Below are 13860 nucleotides of genomic sequence, written 5' to 3' on the forward strand. Positions count from 1 at the left end.
TTATAAGCTTGTTCAAATTGACATGATTAGTGTCACGGTCTTACATCAATCGCATAATGGAATTGTTTATTACAACTTTCAAGTGGTCCGATGGGCGGCACTCGCATAATAAACTCAGTTTAATTTGACCAGCAAATGCTTCCACTAATGAGAACCTGTCATATTATAGTAGTTTGACCCATACATTTTGACCGTTTGCAAATAAGGTATGAACTACCCTAAGCATAATTTAGTAGATACGGTATGAATTAAGATCACAAAGTTCGGTAGTTCAATTTCTTACTCCTAAAATGTTGAACTTAAAAAAATAAAAATTTAGAGACCTATTTGACATAGTCTTAGGTTTACAAACCAAATAGATATAAAGTAGAAAGTTTGTCATGGACTAAACGTATAATATAGATAACTTTGAATGTCCAATAAGCTTTTAATCTTATATGATTTTAAAACTTCATCATAAAGTATGTATTCCATCTTATTGGAGGTCCTCATGATGATGAAAGAGATGTCATTCGACAAATAGGTCAAACCCTTACCATGTTTAAGAAATTTGAAGGTGGAGAATATAGGGCTTTGATTCTTTGCTCCGACTAGTCTATGAATCCACAAGTAATAAGAGTCGAGATGGTCACTGTTGAGAGTCGAGATTCGATATGGGTCAAACCCCTTACCTTGTTTAAGATCTTTGCTCCAATAGGCTGAGAGTCGAGATTCGATGGATTTTGTGCAGATTGTCACGGTTGATCATTTGATTCTTGTCATAATGGCAGTTTCGTAATTATCCATATCTTCAAGGGTCATTAGGTAGTTTGTCACGTTCATAATATATTATTACTATTTTTCTAAAAAAAAAAAATCCATAATTTTCCTAACAATTCTTCATCCCTTGGTCATTATTAAGGATGATGTCCTTGACCAATCCTCCCAATTTCTATTCTTGCATTCATTGGGTCTTACATGGATGACTTTTCTTCATTTTTTGGTGTGTTACAAAAGAAATGGTGCAAAACTGTATTACCCCTAAGGATATCTAACTATGGTTCATGACCTAAAAGATCTCCAAATGCTTTTAAATTATGTGGTAGACCTTATTATGTGATGTCTGAAGATGTGAAGATGTTTGAAAGTTATTGGAACACGTTGATTACCAAAACCAAGAATTACAGATAGAATGACCAACATGCCCCTAGGACTACTTCTTTAAATTCAAGGTCTATATGTGCTCCAAATGACTTGCTACTTCTTTTAAGGCCTATTCGTAAGGACAAGGAGTTATGTTCAATGGTTCAAGTTGATTAGAGCAAGCTTGCAACCTAAAGCAAGTTAGGACCAAGGAAACACCTCAAGACACAAAAGTCAAGACCCTTATAGAATCCTCTAAGGAATTCATTATGAATGTATGACCTTCTAGAACAACCCATGTTTGTTATTACGATGTATGCATATATTTACGAATGCATGTTATAACTTTTGCCTCAAGAAATTATGAACCTTAGAAACTTACAAGATTGAGAATCAAGAACAATATAGCTCCTTTCAAAAACTATACAGAGGATGCTTTATTGAATCCTAGAATAAATGCAAAATCTAAGCAATAATTGGGTAAGATAACCATTACCTCATATACTACAAACTCTGAAAATACTTTATAGGCTCTTTCCTATTATCGATGTTACTCCCTTTTCCTATTTCATGGTAACTTCTTGACAGTAATGGCCTGTCCAGAATGCATCACTGCCTTGTATACAGTCTCGCCATAAGCACATATCTCGTGAAAAGTAATAGTGGCCTCAATTAGATCTTGGGAAGAAATTCTTTCCTTAGGTGGGAAATAGACATCCTAATCCATAGATTTTCTTTCCTTGTTTTTCTCCATTTCGAATGGATGTGTCATGCAATATAAGATGATCATAATTAGAAGGATAGAAACTCGACCTACCTTAAAAGATGGAGACGATGAATCTCCATTGCAGTTGTCAAGAGGTCCACCACAGAGCCCCTCTTTGTCAATGAATCTACTAGTGGGCATGTTTTGAAAAAAAGTTTTTGAAGGGATCGGATGTCTCACGTTATGCTATATTGCTATGCCGTAGCAAAATTAGTAGATTTGTAGGCAAAATAGAATGATTGTTCTTCAACTAGGTATACTTTTTACAACTAAAACTTCTATTTCACATTTGTTAAATTTTATTTTTCTCTTTCCAACATTCCTTGCATATTAACTAACAATTTTTTTTTGTCAAGAAAAACATATTAGTTTGATTAAAATAATAAAAAAAAACTCAGACAAAAAATCAATTGACTAACTACTAAATTTATGTAATATATATAATATTACAATTAGTAGAAAAAAAATATATTTATCCATATAATAATTAAAAAAGATTTTAAAGTAATATTCTTGTCAATTTATCTCAAATTCAATTTTATTTTATTTATTTTTTCTTTTTTACTTTGAATTTATTAAATTTGGTTGAAAAAGTAATTTATGAAAAAACAATACTATGTGAATAAGTGTGACTTCTGAGTAAATTATGGGTACATGAATCACCTGAGCTCACATCCTTATAAGAGCGATCGTGAGGATAAGATGACTAAGAAATGTTTAAAAGACTTGAAAGTCACACTACCTATACAACCAAGGAGCACCTTCCTTTATGGTAGCTCAATCATATGACCACATGGTTAAGCATGCTTTACTCGGAGCAATTATATGTTGGGAGACCTTTTAGAAATTTTACTAGGATGCGTGTGAATGAGGACAAAGGGATAACTATCTAAAAGTAGAGTCATATCAAGTCTTTTTGGAGTTAATATTGCACTCTTATTCACCATTTTCTCATTTATAGCCCCATTTATTCTACTTAGTGAGCATGAAATCGTTTATTGTGGTCCAATGTGAAAAAAATATGATTTGGCATAAGTCGATCTTAATTGTATATCTAATTGAGTTATGTGGTAAAATTTCAGACATTTATGCTAAACCATGTGGGAGTAGCGAATTTGGAAACAAATGGGGGATGACATGGAAATGATAAATCCACGTCAGCAGTCCAAGTGGGTCATTGACTACCCATGGAGGAACATCCTAGGTATACTACTTATTTCTTTTCAGCCCTAAAGAGGAACCCATGCTCAATATAAAAGGAAAAGAAAGACCAAGAGGAGAAAGCCACATTTTGGGGAGAAAATTGAATTACACAGCAGCAGCTTCTGCTGCAGTGAACTGCTGTGAAACCAGAGAAGAAGAAGAAAACCCTAATCCAGCAGCTGTTGACAGCAGAAGGAAAAGGAGACCAACAAGGATTGATTAGGGCAAAGAGGTGGACGTGAGAGCTCAAGAGAAGGGAACTTCCATTGACGAACGGCAACAAACCGGGATAACTCTTTATTTCCTTATTCTCTTTCCTTATTCCATCAATTTTACATGATGAAGATGAGGATTCCTTTGTTTAATTCAGTTTGTATGGAAAGCTAAACTTTATAGGGGAGGCGAGAGAGTTTTATATAGTTTAAGTATGTTGACGGTATGATTTTAGTTTATTAAAGAGTTGTTGTTAATGATTTACATGTATGTTTAATTAGCTACTTTACATACATAGTTGTTCTCTTATTCGGGAGAAGAGAGGGAGCAATGAAATCCTCTTTAATACTCTAGTTCCATATCAAAGAGACTTGGAGGGTAATAGAAGGGTTAGGAATAATAATTCTCCTAGAGCCTTGTTAATAGAAAATACAACGATAATGAAAATAATCACCATTCATGACCCTCGGAAGTGGGCTTGAGAATCTATTAAAAGGAACTAAAATCTACCACAAAACTCAACAACTTATCTATATTTAATCTCTCTTAGCCGAACCTTCCTCATTATAGTTGATTTTCTCATCATTTTCTGTTTTTCGACAGCAGTGGCACTCTGTTTTAGTTTTGTTTAAATAGTTAAAATCTCCAACACCCATTTGAATGTTACCAAAAAAACTCATTGAATTTCCAGCGATAAAATTAACCAAAAAGATAGGTTCCCTGTGGAATCGACAATTTACTTATTACTTGCTACTTGTGATAGTGTATACTTGCACTTATTCTTGTGAATTTTACATCATTTTATTATATACATCTACAAGCGATACCGTTTTTGGCGCCGTTGCCGGGGAACCTAATTTGATTATTTTACTTGTTGTAGATTTTTGTGAGCTGGAGCCAACAAGAAGTCATAGTAAGCTGAGTTTTCCTACTGCTGTATTTACTGCTGAAGAATTGAGTTTACTGCTACAGAATTCTATGTATGAACCCACCTACGGGTTTGGAATTTATTTTGGATCCTGAAATAGAGAGAACATTTAGACGAAGGTTGAGGGAGAGAAAGAAAATGACAGAACAGAATATACAGCAAATTGCCCAACTAAATCAGGAGTTTGAAAATCCAATGATGATGGCTAATCAAGAGAGAATTACTGCCAATGCCATTCATTTAGCAGATGACAGAGAAAGAGCGATCCGAGCATATGCACACCCAGCTGTGGAAGAGCTAAATCCGTGCATCATTAGACCCGAAATACAAGCAACCACGTTTGAGCTAAAACCTGTGATGTTTCAAATGCTGCAAACCATTGGGCAATTTCATGGACTACCGTCGGAAGATCCTCACCTACACCTAAAGTCATTTTTTGGAGTTAGTGACTCATTTCAATTTCAAGGAGTGGATAAAGATGTGATTAGACTGAGCTTATTCCCATATTCATTGAGGAACGATGCTAAATCATGGTTGAATACTTTAGCACTGGGAACAATTGATTCGTGGAATAGTCTAAAGTTTTGATCAAGTATTTCCCACCCACGAGAAATGCACGGTTCAGAAATGAGATTGTTGCTTTTCAACAGTATGAAGATGAGACACTAAGTGAAGCTTGGGAGAGATTTAAGGAGATGCTTAGAAAGTGTCCTCACCATGGACTACCTCATTGTATACAAATGGAGACTTTCTACAATGGATTAAATATTGTTACTAAATAAGTAGTTGATGCTTCCGCCAGTGGAGCTATTTTGTCAAAGACATACAATGAAGCATATGAGATTTTAGAGAGAATAGCATCTAACAATTGTCAATGGGCCGATGTGAGAAGCAACCCAGGAAGGAAGACTCGAGGAGTACTTGACGTTGATGCTTTGTCCTCTATCAATGCTCAACTAGATTCGGTGACTAATATTTTACAAAATCTAGCGTTGGGGCAAGACTCCATATATCAAAGCACCAGTCCGTACAGCTGCTGAAATTAACCAGACAGCAGCCGAATCTTGTGTATATTGTGGAGAGGAACACACCTTTGATCAATGTCCAAGCAATCCGGCCTCAATTTTCTATGTCGGGAATCAAGTTAGTCAAGGCAACCTGAAAAATAACCCCTTCTATCGGGGTGGAGAAATCATCCAAATTTCTCATGGAAGGGACAAGGCTCGTACAACCAACAAATGCCCCCTAAAGCAAATTACCCTCCGGGTTTTGGATTACAAAATCAATCGACATATGGTTCTCAACAAGCCACCACCCAAGGGGAAGGAACTAGCCAAGCTCAACACATACCGAGAACATCGCTTGAGAGCCTAATAAAGGAATATATGGCTAAAAATGATGCTGTGATACAAAGTCAACAAGCATCATTGCGAAATTTGGAAGTTCAAGTAGGTCAATTAGCAAATGAGTTACGAAATAGACCTCTTGGTAAGCTGCCAGCAGACACCGAAATGCCAAAAAGAGAGGGAATGGAACAATGTCAAGCAATAGAGTTGAGAAGTGGGAAAGAAATACCTAGCAGAGGAGAAAAAATTAAAGAACACGATGATAGTCGCACTCAAGAATCGCTGATACACAACAGAGAAAGGAGAAAGTCGTTGTGCAAGAAGAGCACAACAAAAATGATGCAGAAGCTGCTGTACAGAAAGAACACAGCAGAAATTGTGAAGCCTCCTAAAACACAAACATCAGTCAGCAGTGGACAAGAAAGCAGAATATACACACCGACACCTCATTTTTCACAAAGAATAAAAAGAAAGAAGGAAGAAGCCCACTTTGAGAAGTTCATGGACATATTTAAGGAAATTCACATAAATATACCATTAGTTGAAGCTTTGAAGCAAATGCCAAATTATGTGAAATTCTTGATGAATGTGCTCACAAATGGAAGAAAGTTTGAAGAATTCAAGGTGGTACCATTGAATGAAGAGTGTAGTGCAATATTGAAAAACAAGATCCCGCTAAAGGAGAAAGACCCAGGTTCATTCACAATTCCAATATCAAGAGGAGGGAAGAAGCTAGGTCGAGCATTATGTGATTTGGGATCAAGCATTAATCTAATGCCGCTATCTATTTACAAAAAGTTAGGTATTGGTGAAGCTAGACCAACTACAGTCAATCTTCAACTAGCAGATCGATCTTTCACTTATCCTGAAGGAAAGATTGAGGACATCTTAATTCAAGTTGACAAATTCATATTTCCTGCAGATTTTATCATTTTAGATTATGAAGCCGATCATGATGTTCCAATTATTTTGGGGAGGCAATTTTTAAAGACCGAAAGAACATTAGTCGATGTCTACAAAGGAACCATCACGTTAAGAATGGGTGACCAAAAAGTTGAATTTAACATCAATGACAGCATGAAACATCCAGCAGTGACAAAAGAATGCTCAGTAGTGTATGAATTGACAGAACAACCAGCGACCGACGAATGGGATGATGGGGAAAGCGGGCAGGAAGATGACAGTAGCTGGAATGACAGAACAGAACAGAACAGTTAGCAGTTTTAGGTCAATTCAACAGAACTTTTGAGTCACTAGAATGTGAGGGAAGAAAAAGTTCACTGATGAGACCATCTATTGAGGAAGCGCCACAACTGGACTTGAAACCACTACCACCTAACCTTAAGTATGCTTATTTAGGTGACAAAAAGACACTACTCATCATCATCTCAGCGACACTATCCTTGACTCAAGAGGATATGCTCCTAGAAACATTGAAGAAGCACAAGGGGGCGATAGGTTGGACATTGGCAGATATAAAAGGAATTAGCCCTTCACTATGCATGCACAAAATACAATTAGAGGAAGGAAAAGTTAAGTCCATTGAGCAACAAAGAGGATTAAATCCCATGATGAAGAAGGTTGTTAGAAAGGAGATTCTCAAATGCAAACAGCAGCTGGGTCAGTCCTATTCAATGTGTTCCGAAGAAAGAAGGGATAACAGTAATGGCAAATGAGAACAATGAGTTGATCCCCACTAGAATAGTGAATGGATGGAGAATTTGCATGGATTATAGAAGGCTAAACAAAGCGACACGTAAGGATCATTTTCCCTTACCATTCATTGATCAAATGCTTGATAGGCTTGTTGGAAAGTCACATTATTGCTTCTTGTGTTAGGCTATGGAGCCGGATACTTATTTATAGCTTGGTCAACGGTTATATCCGGTAAAGCTATATTTGGTAAAGCTATATATAGTAAAGCTACATATGGTAAAGCTATATATGGTAAATAGCTATATATAGTAGATGGCTAAATCTGGTAAAGCTATATATAGTAAACTAAACCATATATATATATGTTGTCCGGTAGAGCTTTGAAAATATACTTTCTATTCTCTGTACTCTCTCTTATTGTACATACCTGAAGTCATCAATAAAAATCCTTTTAGCTAGAGTTCTCCTTGCAATTTTCTCTATCCTTTTCTTTGTGTTCATCTAGATCAAGCGTGTGCGTTGTTGTGCGATCCTAACATCTTGGATGGTTATTCGGGATACAATTAAATTATAATCAGTCCAGAAGATCAAGAGAAAACTACATTCACATGCCCATATGAATTTTTTGCCTTTAGACGAATGCCCTTTGGACTATGTAATGCTCCAGCGACATTTCAACGTTGCATGATGGCCATTTTTACAGATATGGTAGAAACATTTATGGAGATATTCATGGATGATTTTTTGGTTTATGGAGAATCTTTTGAGACTTGTTTGTGCAATTTAGGGAAGGTTCTACAAAGATGTTAAGAGAAGAATCTTGTACTGAATTGGGAAAAATGTCATTTTATGGTCAATGAGGGAATAGTGTAAGGCCACACGATCTCAAGAAGAGGAATAGAAGTTGATAGAGCCAAGATAAAAGCTAAGATTGAATCCACCTACGTCAGTTAAAGGTATAAGAAGCTTTTTGGGCCATGCAGGGTTTTATACGAGGTTTATTAAAGATTTCTCCAAGATTGCAAAACAATTGTGTAGTTTGTTGGAGTCAAATAGAAAATTTGTTTTTAACAAACAATGCATGACTGCCTTCCAAGCATTAAAGACAGCGCTGACCACAGCTCCTATAATGTCAACACCCGATTGGAATTCACCATTTGAGTTGATGTGTGATGCTAGTGGCCATGCTGTGGGGGCAATGTTAGGACAGAAAAAGGGGAAGGTACTTCATCCTATCTATTATAACAGCAAAACGTTGAATTAGGCTCAAGTGAATTATACAACCACTGAAAAAGAATTGTTGGCCGTAGTATTCACTGTTGAAAAGTTCAGAGCTTATTTATTTGGAGCGAAGGTGAAAGTGTACACTGACCACGCAGCAATCAAGCACCTAATGATGAAACCGAATGCCAAGCCAAGATTAATTAGATGGATTCTACTGTTACAAGAGTTCGAGATAGAAATCGTGGACACGAAAGGAGCTAATAACCATGTAGCGGAACACTTATCTAGAATGGAGAACATGGAAGAAAAGGTCAATAGCAAAGAAATTGATGATGCATTTCTGGATGAACAGCTGCTTGGGATAAACAGCAATAGCAGCAGCTACAACAGTAGCAGAATGACAGCAACTCCATGGTATGCAGACATAGCAAATTTTTTGGCTTGTGCCATCATACCCAAAGTGAAAAATTATCAACAAAGGAAGAGGTTTTCCATGAATCCAAAAGTTACATTTGGGATGAACCTTTTTTTTTTAAACAATGTGGAGACGACATAATGAAAAGATGCATTCCAGACAGTGAAATACCAACAATTCTTGAACAATGTCATGCATCTCCATATGGAGGTCATTTTGGAGGGCAAAGGACAGCAGCCAAGGTATTTCAATCGAGTTTCTATTGGCCAACAATTTTCAAAGATGCAAAAGAATTTTTCAAGGGTTGTGATCAATGTCAAAGGACGGGAAATATCAGTAAAAAAAAATGAGCTACCCCTGAATTCAATTCTAGAAGTGGAACTTTTTGATGTATGGGGCATTGACTTTATGGGACCATTTCCGCCATCTTATGGGAACTTATATATTCTAGTGGCTGTCGACTATGTGTCCAAGTAGGTGGAAGCAATAGCTTGTCCGTCCAACGATGGGAAGACGGTACTCAAGTTTTTAAAAAGAAACATATTCACTAGGTTTGGTGTACCAAGAGCATTAATCAGCAATGAGGGAACGCACTTTGTGAACAGGTTGATGAATAGTCTTTTAGAGAGATACAATGTAAAACATAGAGTGGCGACAACTTATCACCCACAAACCAATGGGCAAGCAGAGGTCTCCAACAGAGAAATTAAAAGTATTTTGGAAAAGGTGGTACAACCCAACAGGAAAGATTGGTCGGTGAAACTTGATGATACATTATGGGCATACAGGACAGCCTTCAAAACCCCTTTAGGAATGTCTCCTTACAAGCTAGTTTTTGGGAAGGCATGTCATCTACCCCTGGAATTGGAACATAAAGCATTTTGGGCATTAAAGAAGTTAAATTTTGACTATACAACAGATGGAGACTTGATGTAACAACCCTAAATTTCCACATATCTACAGTCGCCACTAACGCCTCATGCTCATCTCTAATGCAGAATAAAAATCTAAGAATGCTCATCTTTATTAGCGGAAAAATTTAAAACTTCAAAACATTGGAAAACACTGCCGAACTTACGTGTTTCAAACATCATGCTGAAGTTCAAAAAGATGAAAAAAAAAACGATTACAAATTAAATAATATAAATGAATGAAATGCAAACGCCCTATCCTAATCAACACTAGGAATTTTAAATATGCAACTATCCTATGCACGCGCCACAGTCTCTGATCACGATGCCACCGTTAACAGTACGTGGGAACCTTGCTTTTACCTGAAAAACAATATGGCACACGGCCTGAGTATTTCAAAGAAATACTCAGTAAGTGACCCCACTATAGGGGCCATGCTTATGCAAACACATGCAATCATGAATTAGGGACCTATCTCTAATCATCTTAGGGGTGCCCTCCAGTCTCGGACAGATTGGATGTGTAGTACTTCCCTACACACGACTCACACGTGAGAGTGTGAATCCCCAGGGCGCTCACACACTCCATGGACCCTTTGGTCAAGCTAATCAATAGCGACGTCCGGAGGTCAGCGGAACCCCATAGTGTCAGGCGCCTCATGAACACCCTCATCTGTGTGCATTCGCACCTATGCGCATTCGCGCTCATCATAAGGTGCGCGTCCGCACTCATCATCTCTAGGGGAAGTAGCCCTATGCCCCTCTAAATCCATCGTAATGTTTCTTCTGACACAACCCTCTAGTCTCATCTCTTTGTTACTCTAGGTAACACATGCTCGTGGATATTTATATTAATATTATTTATATGCTCTTAGGGTTGTGTCCTATGTCGATCTAACGACATGATGCAATATGGCACTCATCATCATCTAGCATGCTCAATATGGAAACCATCATCATATTAAGGTAAACATCATGCAATCATCATACTCATCATATTGCCACAAAGTGTGTCAAACATACCAAGTACATCATTCATCAAAATATGCATATACTGCACATATCATCAAGCATCGTAATCCACACATCATCATAACTCATACAATTTTTTAGCCTATCCTATAGTAAGGCCACTTAATTGGTTGGCCTTGGCCGAAGTACTCCCTAAATAGCTAAACGTAAGCTCCCGTTCCGTAAGAGCTGCTTTCTACGTCGCTGGAGTTTGTTTCCTATCACACTGTTCACCACTTTCTGTTAGTATTTAAAAATTAATTTCCCTATAATTCAATAAATGTGAAATACGGCTCTAAAACGGCCTCGGATACCTTAATCGGGGCCAAAAATAGATCCGAGAGGGTCGAAACAGTGGAAACTGGGCTGAAAACAGGTGAGCCGAGCCGAACAGCCACTAGGAGCCGCTGGAGGGTCACCGGAGGGAGCCCGAGCCGTTTGCGCCACGCCGAGCCGAGCTGAGGGACTGCCGCGCCGCTATGTGACATGTGGCAACAGTATAGCCAGCCACGTCGTGCGGTAGCATCGGGTCGAAGTGCGGTTCGGAGTCCGATTCGGGTCGTGGTCCGGGTCGCGGGCTACGGAGGCTACTGGGCCAAGACTATCGTTGGGCCTCGGCTTATTAGGGTAGGCCGAAAGTTTTTTTTTTTTGGTTGCAGACCAGCTCGATTGGACCGTCGGGCTGGTCTCGGGTTGGTTCAATTGAATCGTAGCTTCTGGGCTTGTCTGAGGTTTGGGTCGCTATAGTTGGGCTGGGCCGAAGGCAATGGCCGAGGGAAAAAATGGGCTGAACTCTTGGGTTTTGGGTTCGGGTTGACCTAGATCCGTGGACCTCGTCTTCTTACCCGACTTTGGCCGATTTTTCGGCGAGTTTTCTCTCTCCTTCCCGCGGCGTTTCTGTTGCCGATTTCGGTCCTCTTTCTTCCTCTTCCTCTTTATTTGTCGTTCTTCTTTCTTTTCTGGGAGTTTTGCGGCCTAAAGGTTCCTAAAACCACAGATCTAAGAACGATTAGGAAATACCCAATTTTCCGACTTCGGTTACCAATGACGGCGTTTACTAAAAAGCACAAAACGCACCTTGAGTTATCGTGCTTTCGTTAGGGATCCATCTCGTGGCGGTAACAGGTCGTTTGGTGTCGGTTTGAGGGTGGTTTGAGGGTTCATCGGATAAACTGGACACTCGCCGACTTTTTTTTTTTTTTTTTCCGAAATCTCTCTATCTCTCTCGTAGTTTTCTGTCTTTTCTCCCTTTGGAGGTATCCTGATGGTGCTGGGAGTCGTGGGCTGAAGGCTAGGCATGCTGTGGCCATCGTTTCGGGTGGGTTCCGCGAAACTCGGCGGTTGTCGGAAAACTCGCGGGTTTTCCGGCGACTGAGTTTTTTTTTTTTTTTTTTTTTTTCGTTTTCTCGTTTTTTTGCTTTCTTTCCCGGGTCGTTACATTATCTACCCCTAAAAAGAACTTTCATCCTCAAAAGTCTCAAACTCTTGTACCAACTCAGGGTATTTCTCTCTTATTTCGTCCTCACGCTCCCACGTGGCTTCCTCACTGTGGTGATTCCGCCACAGTACCTTAACGAACGCAATGTTCCTGTTGCATAAGGTTTTTACTTCTCTAGCTAAGATTCTTACTGGTTTTTCCTCGTAACTCAGATCTTCATTGAGTTGGAGTGGTTCATAGTCTTTTACGTGGATAGGGTCCGTAATGTAGTTCCTCAGCATCGACACGTGAAATACATCATGTACTCTTGAGAGGGCTGGAGGTAGGGCTAACTTATGCGCTACCGTACCAACTCGCTCTAGGATCTCGAATGGTCAAATTAATTTAGGACTTAACTTTCCCTTATGTCCGAATCTTAACACCCCTTTCATAGGTGCCACCTTGAGGAATACTGGGTCCCCTACCTCGAACAATAGGCTTTTACGCCTTACATCGGCGTAGCTTTTCTGCGTACTTTGAGCGGTACGCATCCTCACTCGAATTTTCTGGATAGCCTCATTGGTGAGTCGAACCAACTCGAGTCCTACTAATTCTCTCTCTCCTACCTCGTCCCAACATAGTGGGGATCTACACCGTTTCCCGTACAGGGCCTCAAACGGTGCCATTCCAATAGTTGCTTGGAAACTGTTGTTATACGAGAATTCCATCAGGTGGAGTTTGGAATCCCAACTTTCTTTAAAATCTAGTACGCAAGCGCGTAGCATGTCCTCTAGATTATTGTTTAAACGCTTCGTTTGTCCATCCGTTTGGGGGTGAAAGGCAGTACTAAAGTTGAGGCAGGTATCTAGTGCTTTTTGAAGTCCGCGCCAAAACGCTGACGTAAAGCGTGGATCCCGATCCGACACTATAGACACTGGGACTCCATGTAGTCTTACTATATCTTTCACATACAGTTGTGCCCAATTGTCAACTGTATATGTAACCTTCCCAGGTAGAAAGTGTGCCGACTTGGTTAACCTATCGACAACTACCCAGATCACTGTATAGCCTTTGGGCGTTTTGGGTAAACCTACTATGAAGTCCATCGCTATGTTTTCCCACTTCCCTTTCGGTATGCTTAGGGGCTGTAACAACCCCGCCGCCTTTTGTCTTGGAGCTTTCACTTGTTGACAAACTAAGCACTTGCTCACAAACCCGGCCACATCCCTCTTCATGCTCTTCCACCAAAAGTGTTATTTTAAATCTTGGTACATCTTAGTACCTCCTGGATGCATGGAAAATGGCGAGTTGTGAGCTTCCATCAGTATCTCCTTCCTTAAATCTTCTATTGCCGGAACACATAAGCGTCCCTGATACAATAGTCCTTCATTTGATGACTTCGAGAATCCATCTACCGGACTTTTGTCTAGCTGTCCTAGGACTTTTTATAAGTTAGGATCCTCTCGTTGGGAGGTAATAATTCTCTGCCTAAGCGTAGGTTGTACCGTGAGTCAGGCCAACTGTGCTATGACTCCCTTGGTCGCTACAGCTATGTTGACTCGCTCGAACTCTCTTTGTACCCTTACTTCCCTCGTAATAAGGGCCGACGAGTGGACCGTCTTCCTACTCAAGGCATCTGCGATCACAT

General features: G+C 39.3%; 1 non-coding gene and 1 pseudogene across 1 annotated transcript; one reads left to right on the forward strand and one right to left on the reverse strand.

Moving 5' to 3' along the window:
* Positions 1–4370: 4370 nt before the first annotated feature.
* Positions 4371–5272, forward strand: LOC147790197 (uncharacterized; annotated as a pseudogene).
* Positions 4851–4956, reverse strand: LOC147790198 (small nucleolar RNA R71). Its single transcript, XR_015423042.1, has one exon. It is a non-coding gene; the product is annotated as a small nucleolar RNA R71 (small nucleolar RNA).
* Positions 5273–13860: the final 8588 nt, after the last annotated feature.

This window comes from Cucurbita pepo, chromosome 11 (genome assembly GCF_057944985.1).
Source record: "Cucurbita pepo subsp. pepo isolate OVF chromosome 11, ASM5794498v1, whole genome shotgun sequence".
In the NCBI taxonomy this organism is placed as follows: Eukaryota; Viridiplantae; Streptophyta; class Magnoliopsida; order Cucurbitales; family Cucurbitaceae; genus Cucurbita; species Cucurbita pepo.